The sequence below is a fragment of the Myotis myotis genome, unplaced genomic scaffold, assembly GCF_014108235.1.
Source record: "Myotis myotis isolate mMyoMyo1 unplaced genomic scaffold, mMyoMyo1.p scaffold_m19_p_2, whole genome shotgun sequence".
NCBI lineage: Eukaryota > Metazoa > Chordata > Mammalia > Chiroptera > Vespertilionidae > Myotis > Myotis myotis.
Genome location: NW_023416324.1, coordinates 22611993 through 22626453, shown reverse-complemented (window position 1 = coordinate 22626453; position 14461 = coordinate 22611993). Strand labels below are relative to the sequence as shown.

The 14461-nt window shown below is 45.5% G+C and overlaps 1 protein-coding gene across 1 annotated transcript in view; it reads right to left on the bottom strand.

The window, feature by feature from the left end:
• The window catches only part of THRAP3 (thyroid hormone receptor associated protein 3), a 55322-nt gene extending 41413 nt beyond the window's left edge, over positions 1-13909 (bottom strand). Inside the window, 1 exon segment of the mRNA XM_036351237.1 lies at positions 13886-13909. The gene's annotated coding sequence lies outside the window, so the exon portion shown is untranslated.
• Positions 13910-14461: the final 552 nt, after the last annotated feature.

The following is a 14461-nucleotide window of genomic DNA, read 5'->3' as shown; positions in this document are numbered from 1 at the left end:
TGCTCTGTGCCTGATACAGGGGAGCTCCCCAAACTCTGATCGCCCTGTGGCTCTGTGTGTGACAGGGTGCGGCGCCCCAACCCCCTGATCGGCCCTGCTCTGTGTGTGACGGGGTAGAGCCATAATCTCCCCATCGGCCCTGCCCTGAGTGTGACAGGGTGCGGCGCCCCAACCCCCTAATCCGCCCTGATCTGTGGGTGATAGAGGGCGACGCCCCAACCGCCCCCGACGGGCCCTGCTGTGTGTGTGACAGGGTAGAGCCATACCCTCCCCATCAGCCCTGCCCTGAGTGTGACAGGGTGCGGCGCCCCAACCCCCTGATCCGCCCTGCTCTGTGGGTGACAGGGGGCGGCACCCCAACCCCCTGATGGGCCCTGCTCTGTGCGTGACAGGGGGCTGCACCCCAACCCCCTGATTGGCCCTTCTCTGTGCGTGACAGGGTACAGAGCCCCAACCCCCCTGATGGGCCCTGCTCTGTGAGTGACAGGGGGAAATGCCCCAACCCCCTGATTGGCCCTGCTCTGTGCATGACAGGGAGTGGCGCCGCAACCTCCCCATCGACCCTCCCTTGAGTGTGACAGGGGATGGTGCCTCAACCCCCCAATCGGCCCTACCCTTAGCGTGACTGAGGGTGGCATCGCAACCTCCCGATCCGCCCTGCTCTGTGCATGACAGGGGGCGGCGACCCAACTCCCCAATCAGCCCTGCTCTGAGCCCGAGCAGGGGCTGCACCTAGGGATTGGGCCTGCCCTCTGCCACCCGGGAGCAGGCCTAAACCAGCAGGTGGTCATCCCCTGAGGGGTCCCAGACTGGGAGAGGGCACAGGCCGGGCTGAGGGACCCCCTCCCCCAAGTGCACAAATTTTTGTGCATCGGGCCTCTAGTCCTATCTAATAAAAGAGAAACATGGTAATTGGCGTACGACCGCTACCCTTCTCATTGGCTAATCAGGGCAATATGCAAATTAACTGTCAGCCAAGATGGCGGCTGGCAGCCAGGCAGCTTGAAACTAACATGAGGCTTGCTTGCTTCAGTGACGGAGGACTCCAACGTCCCCCGCCTGCCACTGCAGGCCTCTGAGCTGCAAGCAACTACATAACAAACATAGAAGCTAAACAAAACCCCAGAAACCTGCCGGGCTTCAGCCAGCAGGATCGCAACATTGTAAGCAAAGGCCAGAAACCTACTTTCAGCAGGGGAGGCCTAAGAGCTGGAGCCAAGCCTCAAAGCTAAAGCTGGCCCAGAATAAAAAAAAAGAAAAAGAAAAAAAGGAGCGGTTGGGAGCTTCAGTCACCCCCAGCCTGAAAACAGTCCTCAGCTCCTCATCCAGACTGGCCAGGCACCCCAGTGGGGACCCCCACCCTGAAGGGTGTGTGACCAGCTGCAAACAGCCATCATCCCCTCACCCAGGCTGGCCAGGCACCCCAGTGGGGACCCCCACCCTGAAGGATGTGTGACCAGCTGCAAACAGCCATCATCCCCTCACCCAGGCTGGCCAGGCACCCCATTGGGGACCCCCACCCTGATCCAGGACACCCTTCAGGGCAAACCAGCTGGCACCCACCCATGCACCAGGCCTCTACCCTATATAGTAAAAGGGTAATATGCCTCCCAGCACCGGGATCAGCGGAGCCGCGAGGCCTCCCGGCACCAGGATCAGCGTGACAGGGGGCGGTGCCCAAACCCCCTGATCGCCCTGCGGCTCTGTGTGTGACAGGGTGGGGCGCCCCAACCCCCCCCCCCACGGGCCCTGCTCTGTGTGTGACAGGGTAGAGCCATAACCTCCCCATCGGCCCTACCCTGAGCGTGACTGAGGGTGGAATCACAACCTTCCGATCGCCCTGCTCTGTGTATGACAGGGGGCAGCACCCCAACTCCCCAATTGGCCCTGCTCTGAGCCCGACCAGGGGCTGCACCTAGGGATTGGGCCTGCCCTCTGCCACCCAGGAGCAGGCCTAAGCCAGCAGGTCGTTATCTCCCGAGGAGACCCAGACTGCGAGAGGGCACAGGCCGGGCTGAGGGACCCCCCTCCCCCCCGAGTGCACAAATTTTTGTGCACCGGGCCTCTAGTATATATATAAAAGCCTAAGCAACCAACCAACCAGTTGCTATGATGCGCACTGACCACCAGGGGGTAGACAACACAGGAGCTGCCCCCTGGTGGTCAGTGCGCTCCCACAGTGGGAGCACCGCTCAGCTGACATATCCATCCCGGTGGCCAACCAACCCGGTGGCAGCCACTCCCTCAGTAGTCCTGCAGGTCCAATCTCTGGAGAACGGGCCAGGCACCGATGGACCAGCGCCACCCCACCTGCATGACCCTCACCGCACCGCTAGCCTCCTGGAAGTTGGCCTCGGACACTGCAGCCGCTTCCCTCCCTAGACACTCCACAAGGAAGAAAGGATATAAAAGTGGCCACCAGCCCTAGCTGGTTTGGCTCAGTGGATATAGCATTTGGCTACAGACCAAAGTGTCCCAGGTTCAATTCCAGTCAAGGGCACATGCCTGGGTTGTGAGCTCTATCCCCAGTTGGGGGTGTGTAGGAGGCAACCAATCAATGATTCTCTCTCATCACTGATGTTTCTATCTCTCTCTCCCTCCCTCTTCCTTCCTCTCTGAAATCAATAAAAATATATTTTTTAAAATAATAATAAAAATAAATAAATAAATAAATAAAAGTGGCCACCAATTGGCTGTTGACAACCAGCACGAATGTCAGCGGGATGGATCTGGATCCTGGGCCGGCAAGGGCATCCCATCACGTGCCCGGAGGGCCAATTGCATCCCGGCCACCCCCCACACCCCCTTCGGGACCCCACCCGTGCACAAATTCGTGAACCGGACCTCTACTTATTAATAATAAATTACAACATTTGCCAATGACTGATTACTATAATCATGTTGCATTCATTTCCCTTACGCGCCTTACACACAGGCGCACCATTTCTCTCCACTAATACTAGCAGCGAGTATTTTAGCAGCCAATTGCCATGTCATCAGTCTTGGACTGACTTGTTTGGTGGGGGCAACAGGAAATAGTTCGCTTTCAGAGATCAAGAAAAATAAGTTTACTTGCATTACACTTGTTAATTTGTGCAGTTATTCAGTGGTAAGTTTAATGTTCAAGAAAAAATATTAATTTTTATTAAAATATTCTATTATTTTGTTAACAATTACTTATTTCAGCCCTTTGTATTCAGGATGTCTCTACTGAATTAACCTACATTTCTATGAAAATTGAAGCTTTTGTTTTTTTGCAGCCCACATAAACTTAAATCTTATTTGGCCCGTGTTAGCTTTTGAGTTTGATATGCCTGCTCAAAATTATAAACCTACTTTTGCCTTTCCTGTATACATGAATTTATTCATATCCATCACATAGCTATCTAAGACAAGGAAAAATGAGAGAAAAGCTTAAATGTCTACTAAAAAGAACTAGTTAAAATTATACGGCACATCAATGATGAAATGCCATCAGGCATTTAAACATGAAAACATGAAACTGGCCAGGTTGCTTGTGTGGCTGGAGCATCATCCTATACACCAAAAAGGTTGCAGGTTCAATTCCTGGACAGTGCAATCCCAATCTTAATTAAACATACAAATATCCAAGTACCATATGCATGAAAAGAGACGATGCACCAAAACATTAACCATAATTACATACGTCAAGTTTATAGATGACCTTTCTTCAGTATTTCCAAATGAATAAATGTGTAAAGAACTGAAAACTTAGTTAAAATTAAAAAGTAACTACACAGGCTAGGAGAGATCAATGGGGGAAAAAAGGAGACATATGTACTACTTTCAACAATAAAGAATTTAAAAAAAAATAAACTACAGTCCAGGCAGGACACATGCCCGGGTTGCAGGCTAGATCCCCAGTGTGGGGCGTGCAAGAGGCAGCCGATGGATGATTCTCTCTCATCACTGATATTTCTCTCTCTCTCCCTCTCCCTTCCTCTCTGAAATCAGTAATATATATATATATATATGTGTGTGTGTGTGTGTGTGTAACTGCTGGGCACTGGGTGGCATAGCTGTTGGTTGAACGTCCTCCCATGCGCCGAAAGGTCAAGATTCGATTCCCTGTCAGAGCACAGGCTGATTCTACAACTTAGAAAGGAATCAAAGAGGAGAGCTGGCTACTTTACCATCTTATTTCAGTTGGTTAAGCTGACAAACAAACACTGCTTAATAAGAACCCAGAAAGTCCCATTAAGGAATTTTATGAATATACAACTCTTAATATAAGACTGGCTTTAGAAGTCAGTGAAGTTATTATTAGTTCCTTTCACCACCATGCATTTACCTTATATGAACAATAATTCGACTTGCAATGGATCCCAAACAGACACTACCTCAAACACGGGCAATGCCGCTGGCTTCTCCAATGTACAAAGTCAGGATACAATTCTGGAATGAGAAGAAATAAGCAGTGATAAAATAGCTACACAATCCTTGCAGATTCCATCTTGAAATGCAAACACTTGAAATCTACAAGCAAAAATTCTATTGCAGCCGTGAATTTCACTCCAAGTGAACACAGGCTTCTAAGTACACTGACTGGCCTGAGAGTCTCTGTCTGCCTGTCTCTCACAGAAGTTTTAACCCATTCAACATCTTCCACTAAGGATACAGTACAGAAAGCCAAAACCTTCCTCTTATAACTTGATACTTTCACTGGCAACATTTCAGGTGTTAGCTTGCATTATGCAAGACTAATTCACAAACACCATTAATTCAACCTGGAAAATTACTTCAGAATAATTAGATTTGAAACAAAAATACTTAACTGAGGTATGCTAAATTTAATAAATACACTTCAAATTAAAATAACTTCCTATCCTCATCCCTCAAACACAAAAAAACCCCTTCTGATCCAGTTGTTTAAATATTCCCAGACCTAAACTAACATGGACATACATCAAAGCTACGTAGGCAATTATCTACAACAAGAAATCTAAGATCAACAAGCTCATGTATGTAGTTAATGTCTTCACTCCTAGCTTATTAAAGCTTTATCACTCATTCACATTACTATAAAGTAGGAAGGCACCGCAATTCAAATCATCTAAAGATGCAGGCTTGACATTAATTTTTTTCACTTAATATTCACTCAATCAAGGATACCCAACTTAACTTTTTCTGAAACCTGTAGCTTACATACGGCTGAACCCTTGCCTATTTAGCCCGGAAAGAAATTAATGTATTTTCTTAAAGAATGGTCTCTTAGTACATGCAGAACCCTCAGCTTAGAAAGCCTCTTCCAAACCCATTCCTATGAGGGTCTCCTCCCCCAGAGAGCTGTCCCTGGCTTACCAAGGCTGGGTTAGGTATTGCTTCTCTGTGTTATCCTAGACATGTCTCTCCTTACACTCATCTCATTCTACCTGTTAATATGTCAATCTTCCTAACAGTGATACGGCTGCTGATAACCCAAGCAATAAACTCTTGACCTATACCAAATGTAACCAGGTAATTTACACTACAAAGAGGCAACAAAAACCTACCCTTAAAGCTAACAGGATAAAACTGTTCTATATGGATGAAATTATCACTCAGTCAGCCTGTTACCAACTTAATGATAGTGTTGGTCTATATTTTACTTAATTGATAAACAGTAAAAATAAAGCACTTTCAAAAACTCATACAAAATATTTTTGCATATATTCTTTTTTTTTTCTTTTGCATATATTCTTGCAGCTTATTCTTAGAATTCATCCTAGGTTACAGCATCCAAAACCTCTTTCCCTATTTCTAACTGCAGAGGCACAGGGACTCACATCAGTTTGAGGGAAATCCTGATGACAGTTATAGGACTGAGAACTGCTTACTCTACAACTCACTGAATTAAGGAACTATTCCAATTCATCCATCCTTAAAATCCTAACCAAACACACACATCTTCCATTTTAGTATCCCATCATGTTTCTTTCTTATTAACCTCTTCTTGGACATTGGCAAGAACTTTATCATCCCAACAAGTCTTCAATTTTCCATTGTCCCAATGGGTGGAGATACAAATGAGGCTCTGGCCCTTATTCTGTAAAAGAAGACACCTGAAGCCCTGAGTCATTCCTGCCACCACAGTGTTTATGCACCACCACCCCAACTTGTCCTGCCTGTGTCATTTGGACAGTCATAGGTATACTTCTCGGCCTCTATCTGCTGTTAACAGGGGAAATGCATGTGTGGTATACATGTACTATTTTCTGATTATCGGAAACTGTTCCAAAATTAGGCATTTGTTTAAAAAGAAAAAAAGGCAAATGATTTTGAGTGGTGTTCTTTGGCTCTTGATGATCTGAAAGCAATTTTTTTTAAAACAACTTGTATCTTTTTTTTAAATATATTTTATTGATTTTTTACAGAGAGGAAGGGACAGGGATAGAGAGTTCGAAACATCAATGAGAGAGAAACATCGATCAGCAGCCTCCTGCACACTCCCTACTGGGGATGTGCCTGCAACCAAGGTACATGCCCCTGACCGAAATCGAACCTGGGACCCTTCAGTCAGCAGGCCGACGCTCCATCCACCAAGCCAAACCAGTTAGGGCCGAAAGCAATTTTTGATACTGCTCAGTTGTTTATTGGAAACGTTAATATTGAGTTTGAGGTGGCAGAAGAGTTAGCCTCTATGAAGAATCTGTATGTTACAACAGGCAAGAATTTTTTTCAAAGAAGTTGAGAGCCCTAGCCAGTTTTGCTCAGTGAATAGAGCATTAGCCTGTGGACTGAAAGGTCCCAGGTTCAATTCCGGTCAAGGGCATATGCCCGGGTTGTGGGCTCGATCCCCAGTAAGGGGTGTGCAGGAGGCAGATTCTCACCATTGATGTTTCTACCTCTCTCTCCCTCTCCCTTCCTCTCTGAAATATATATGTACATGTATGTATATATATATATTAATATATATACTAATATATATATATTTTTTTTTAAGTTGAGAAAACACTAATTCAATACAACCTGATCTGCTAAAACGTGTCAGAAATGATGGTGGTAAAAATGTGTGGAGAGGGCTTAGTTAGACAAATTTACAAAGCTTGTTAAAATGCACAGTATTTAGCCGAAACCGGTTTGGCTTAGTGGATAGAGCGTCGGCCTGTGGACTGAAAGGTCCCGGGTTTGATTCCGGTCAAGGGCATGTACCTGGGTCGCAGGCACATCCCCAGTAGGAGATGTGCAGGAGGCAGCTGATCGATGTTTCTCTCTCATCGATGTTTCTAACTCTCTCTCTCCCTTCCTCTCTGTAAAAAATCAATAAAATATATATTTTTTAAAAAATGCACAGTATTTAAAGCATATGGTTATTATTCTGTACTATTTCTGTCAGCAGGTACTCTGCAAAAAAATTTTTAAGCTATCCCATATTGAGCCAGTTTTGTCAAGAGTGACTCATTCACTCTCAATTCAATTTTGTAGACTTTACCATCATCAGTCAATAATAGGTAAATCTTAAACTGCTCTACCAAAGAGCAGTTCGATTGGCTTAACATGTTAAGCGCCAAGCCTGTTTTATCTTCCTTTCCGCTTAGCCCTCGATATCCAATTTCACCGATATGCTGGCGGCTGGAGAGTGATGAGGTCCAAACAGAAAGTATAGATAGTGTCAGTCACTGGTGATTAACATGGCGCATAAGGTGTTAACAGCAGTAAAATTTTATTGTGATTCTATTTTTTAGCTCTGGGCTGAATCTCAAATTTTTCTGAACAAAAGGAATGGCCCCTAAACACTATTATTGAATATTGAATGGCTATGGAAATTAGCTTAAGCTGCAGATTTGATGTCTGTAAATCCATTCTATTGAAAATTACAAAGCAAGCCATAGCTGGTTTTGCTCAGTGGATAGAGCATGTCAGCCTGCGGACTGAAGGGTCCCGGGTTCGATTCCAGTCAAGGGCACATGCCTGGGTTGCGGGCTCAATCCCCAGTGAGGGACTTGCAGGAGAAAGCAGTGATTCTGTCTCATCATTGATGTTTCTCTCTCCCCCTTTCCCTTCCACTCTGAAATCTATTAAAAAAAAAAAAAAGACAAAGACTTCAACCAGCTGGTAGGGGTAGTCAGTTGTATGGTCAATTAAACAATTACCCTTTTTTCTCTTGACAATTCAGAACTTGGTTTTATGGCAGAATCAGAATATATGATGCTTATTACATCTTCAAAACCTCTTAAGCAATATACTCTGGTAATAAACACAAGCCTATACTTGACTGCAGGCTGAATGAGTCTGCCTCCTAAATAATACCATTATTCTGTACCACAGGTTCTCAGTTTACATGAGAAGGATCAACATGCCATCTGTGCATATGACAGTTTCTACTTAGACTGATGATTTTTAAAATCATGCTCTCACACAATGCAGAGACACTCAGGACCAAATAACATCTCATTTGAGTCCTTTTAGTCATCCACCAGAGGATAAGACTATCTTATCTGAAACCATAACAGCTATCTTCCCCGAATTTATCATCTTTTTAATCACATTACAAAACTTTTATAAGCTACCACCATTTCCCTACAACTTAAGCCTCTACTTTCTAGAAAACTATTGGTCCGGCAATATTACTATGCTAATATTGGTAGTAACTACCAGATTAAACTCTTTTGATTCCCAGTGTCTAGATCAGGGGTGGGCAAACTTTTTGACTCGAGGGCCACAATGGGTTCTTAAACTGGACCGGAGGGCCGGAACAAAAGCATGGATGGAGTGTTTGTGTGAACTAATATAAATTCAAAGTAAACATCATTACATAAAAGGGTACGGTCTTTTTTTTTTTTAGTTTTATTCATTTCAAACGGGCCGGATCTGGCCCGCGGGCCGTAGTTTGCCCACGGCTGCTCTAGATACATGTGTGTTGAATGACAAATAAATTAATTACAGTTTCTTTTGACTATCATAAAATATACCTAACACAAAATTTACCAGTTTAAACATTTTTTAACCCTCACTCAAGGACATGCTTACAGGGGAGAGAGAGAGAGAGAGAGAGAGAGAGAGAGAGAGAGAGAGAGAGAGAGAGAGAGAGAGAGAGAGAAATCAATTGGATGCCTCCCATATGTGCCCCAACTGGGGACTGAACCTGAAACTTAGGTATATGCCCTGACCAGGAAACCTTTTGGTGCCTGGGACAATGCTTCAACCAACTGAGCCACACCGGCAGGGCCATTTTAGCCATTTTTAAGTTCATAGTTTAGTTCAGTGGCATTACGTATATTCACACTTACACAACCATCACCATCATTCATCTACAGAATACGTTAATATTCCCAAACTGAAATTAGGTACCCATTAAATAGTAATCGCCCACAACCACCATTCTACTGTGTCCCTATGAATGTTATTCTAGTACTTCATTAGTCATATCATACAATATTTGTCCTGTGATGTCTAGCTTATGTCACCTAGCATAATAATGTCAAGACTCATCTATGTTGTTGCATATGTAGTTTTAAAAAAGGAAAAAAATATACACAGCAAATATTTCAAACTGTAGGAGAGTATATAATAAAGAGGTCTCTTTCTTCCCTCCCTATCCCCAATTTCTAGTCCCCCTCGCTGGTTTTAATGTTTTATTTTGGAACACAGTTTATTTTGGAACAGTTACCAACCACTGGTTGCCTTGAGATGTCCTCTTAATAAGATATTCAGTTGGCCTGTAAGGACTGGCTATTCTCTCTTCTAAAAATACTAACATAAAAGCCTGAAACAATGCACATAGAAGATTTTTAAACATTTTACAAATATTTCACTAAGCTAACATTCATTGAGTGCACTCTATGAAAATGTCTTTGTAAAGCAGTATGTTGAGGCAAAAAAGATTACAGGCTCTGGTGTCACAGAAAAACGAATTTAAAACATTTTTACTCTTGCCCTGGCCAGTGTGGCTCAGTGGTTGAGTATTGTCCCTGCACCCAAAGATAACCAGTTCGATTCCTGGTCAGGCATATGCCCAAGTTGTGTGCTCATTCCTCAGTAGGCCAATGGATGTTTCTCTCCCTCTCCCTTCCTCTCTTTAAAATCAGTTTTTAAAGACATTAAAAACAAAATAAAACACATTATTTTACTCTTTTAAGCCTGTTTCTCAATCTATAAAAAAGGAGTAACACTACCTCACAAGCTGCTACAATGATTAAATGAGAACATCGAAATTTGACTACAGTTCCTAGTAATATAGCAAGCACTAAAATAATAACTAATTGTTAATTTCCTTCACTGGGCACTGTTGAAAGCACAAAGATGAATCAGAAAACCTCCCAGGTACTTACAATGCAACAGAGGAGTTTATCTCTGCTCAGTAATATTCTGCTGAGAACCTGGCCAACACAACTTCTAGTCTACACTTAAAACTTTTATGAATCTATTTCTAATCTCACTGAAATAGTTATTTGTAAAAGAATTGTGACTTGAAGTGCTAGAATAAAGAGAAAGTTCATTATCTTCAGATCATGGATAGGGTGTATAGCTTTGAGGGGTATACAACTAGCTTTAATCCAAGATCTAGAGAGTCCTGTGACTAAGAGACCATGATGCAACCCAATCTAGATGCAAACACACTGAACCAGAACAAAGTTTTGAACAAATATGACTAGGATTACAGTCATAGAGAATTAAGAACTGGAAGCACTCCTAGGGATATTTCACACAACCCTAGTTTTACAGGAGAAAAACAGCCCCCCAAAAAGGAAGGGGGGCCCTAGCCAGTTTGGCTCAGTGGATAGAGTGTCAGCCTGTGGACTGAAGGGTTTGATTCCAGTCAAGGGCACATGCCTGGGTTGCAGGCTCCATCCCCAGTGGGGGGCGTGCAGGAGGCAACCAGTCAGTGATTCTCTCTCATCATTGATGTTTCTCTCTCTCCCTCTCCCTTCCTCTCTGAAATCAATAAAAAATATATATGTATATATATTTTTTAAAAAGTGGGGGTGGGGGGGAGGGGGTCCTGGCTGGGTAGCTCAGATGGTTAGAGCATCATGCCCAAACACCAAGGTTTAGATCCCTGGCCAGGGCACATACAAGAAGCAACCAATGAATGCATAAATAAGTGGAGGGGGAGGACAGGGGAAAAAAAGTGGAACAACAAATCGATGTTTCTTCCCCTTCCACTCTCTAAAAATTCAGTAAGCTTAATAAAACTTTTTAAAATAAAATTAAAACAAAAAAAGGAATTTACCCAAGGCCCTGACTCTGTGTCGCAGTTCTGTCACATCATCATGCTACCTTTTACCTGTTAAAGAACCTTAAGCCACAAACTCCATCCAGTCAACTCTGATTTCTGACTTTTCTTGCCAGTTACGACCTAAGGAAAATGTTAATGTGCCTTATGAAATCAGTGATAAACATTCCTAAATAATCTCATTATTATTTGGCTAAAATGTGCTCTACTTCAAGCTACAGGGAATGCTAAATATGAATAAATCTGTCCTGGCCCAGTGGCTCAGGTGGTTGGAGTATCCTCTTGTACACCAAAATAGCGATGGGTTTGTTCTGGGTCAGATTTCGGGTTCCATCCCCAAATTGGGGTGCGTGTGAGAGGCAACTGATTGATGTTTCTCTCTCTCCCTTTCTCTCTAAAATGCATTTTTTAAAAGAAATCTGTGAATACAATGTTTTATATTTTTATTAATTTATTTGAGAGAGGAATAGAGATAGAAACATCAATGAGTGGAACATCGATTGGCTGCCTCCTGCACGCCCCCTACTGGGGATCCAGCTACCACCTGGGCATATGCTCTGATCAGGAATCAAACCAGAGGCCTCTTGGTTCATGGGTTGATGGTCAAACACTGAGCAAAATGGCTGTGCTAAAATGAAGTTTTAAAAATTGGACTGTATCAGTGTGGTACCGGTTTTTAAAATCAACTATCATGCCCTTCAAAAAAAAAAAAATATTGGGCTGTAGCCCTAGCCAGTTTGGCTCAGTGGATAGAGCGTCAGCCTGCGGACTGAAGGGTCCCAGGTTTGATTCCGGTCAAGGGCACATGTCTGGGTTGCAGGCTTGATCCCCAGTAGGGGGTGTGCAGGAGACAGCCAATCAATGATTCTCCCTCATCATTGATGTTTCTATCTCTTTCCCTCTCCCTTCCGCTCTGAAGTCAATAAAGACATATTTAAAAAAAAAAAAAAAAAAAAAGGACTGTAGCCCCACCCGTGTGGCTCAGTGGTTGAGTGTCAACCTATGAACCAGGAGGTCATAGGTCCAATTCCTCGTCAGGGCACATGCCCAGGTTTCAGGCTGGATACCCATTGGGGGGCATGCAGGAGGTAGCCAATCAATGATTCTCTCTCATCATTGATGTTTCTGTCTCTCCCTCCGTCCCTCCCTGAAATCAATAGAAATATATTTTTACAAACTGGACTGTAGTCTCCAAAACTGAAGAGCTTTCACTCTTGTGAAAGGTTTAAAAAAAAAAAAAAAGATGGAATTGTACTGGACATAAAGGTTTTTTGTTAGTTTCTTATAGGAACTCCAACTCACCTCTTCTACAAAATCCAAGCAAGCCTAAACAGCTGCCAAAAAATGTTTCTGATATCGCTACAGGGTGTACACCAGGTCATGAAACACACTTCCCAGTGAAGAACAAACTAAGCCCAATTCGCTCCACAGGCTGTTCATGGCAGCAGCCGTTTTTTGGATCTTTCTTTATAAGGCTGTCTAGAATCGAGATAACAGGACAGACTACTACAGACACTATTTTTTACTACAGACAGTATTTTCACAAACAAAAAAAGGGAGGACCACCTGAAAGGGAAGGAAAATGGTGTGATACATGCCTTTCCACTCTGGACCCACAACCCAGAAATCCTATAAATGATGGTGACAAAAATAATAGTGTTTAATACATATTAGATAATGAGCTAAGCGGTTTTCAATTTAACCTTCACAATAATCCTATAAAGTGGCCACCGTTACTCCCCGCTATTTAGCAGATAAGGAAACTGGGGCACTTGGAAGTGAAGCCCTCTGACCTAAAACCAAAAGCGAGCAGGGCCCAATTTTGACTGCGGGCGCGCTGAATCTAGGGGATTTCTGTTAGTGCTGCCACCGAAGCCTCGGGGCTCGCCCCCGCCAGGCTTCCCACACTCCCCGAGGCCTTTCTTTCTATCCAATTAACAGCCTCCCCGTAAACACTGTACTAGCCCTGATGGCTTCCAACTTCGGGGCGCCAGCGCTACTCGCCAGCTTCTGCCGCCATGCTCCTCCCCTCAGGCTCACAAAGGCAAAAAGAACAGCTGACAAAAAGTTGGTTAGATGCGAAGGCAGGCAAAAAATTGCCTCACGTAAGCAGCACACACGCAGATTATCACTGGAACGCAAGTCAAGTCGGCCTCACCTCCAGCTCAAGGGATGGAAATAAACGTGGGCGTACAAATGCTCCCGAGGCAGATAAATTTGGACCTTGCCTCCCCTGGCCACGCGGCAGAAAGGACGGAAGAGGTACTAACATTTACTGAGTGCCAGCCACATGCGCCCTAGGGGAAGACAGAACCAGGCCAATGGAGACTATCGGGGGAGGAGGGGGAGAGAAGGGCACTCAAGAGTTCCGGGAAAAGAAAACCAAATAACCTGGTTCATGAGACTGAGGGGTGGGGAGGCGCTCCCAGACAGCTTGCGAGGAGGAGAAAGGAAGGCAGAAACTGCTCCGGAGAAAAGGCAGCCCTGAGCGTCCTGAGGAACTAGGCCGGAGCGCAAGGGAGCCCAGTAGGGCGGGGAGGGGGAGGAGCCGGAGGACGCGGGCCCGCTCGGAGGCCAGGGGGTAAGCGCCGGGGAGCTGCTCCGCGGCAGGCGAGCCCGGGGACCCTGACCCGGCCACCGCGAGGAAAAGGTAAAAGATGAAATGACTGGAACCGGTCAAACGGCCCTACATCCCACCCGGGGACTCACCTGGGCCCACCGCCGCGATCGCAGCTGCAGCCTCGCAACGGCACAACCGGCCCAAGCCTCGCCCCCGCCCGACAGCGCGCCCGCGTCCCCGCTCTCCGACGGCGACGGCGGCAGCGGCAGCGTCGCCTCGCTCCCTCCTGGGAAATGTAGTCGGAGACCTGCCTTTCCTTGCCCACTTGACGGTGCGCTGAACTACGTTTCCCACAAGGCAGATCAAGCGTTAGGCCCGCCGTTTTGCGTCACGCGCCAGGTCGTCGGTGGTCACGTGGGTTGCCCCGTTCCGTCCCCTCCCCCCACCTGGGTGGCCTGGGGAAGAAGGGCGGAGGTGGACGGAAGGGGCGGAGGTGTTGCTGACGCTACAGCCCGCACCATTTTGGAACCAGCCTGGAGGGAGGGCCGGACCCCACCCACCCGAGGCCTGCTTTAGCTGCTCAAAGTCTCAGCTGAGAATCCGGTCTCCTAGCTTTCATTCTATGCGGGCTTCTTATCGCTTTGTGACCTTGAGCAAATCGTCCGCCTGCTCTGAGCCTCAGTTTCCTCCCCCATGAAACGAGACTCGTTATTTCGACCTCACAG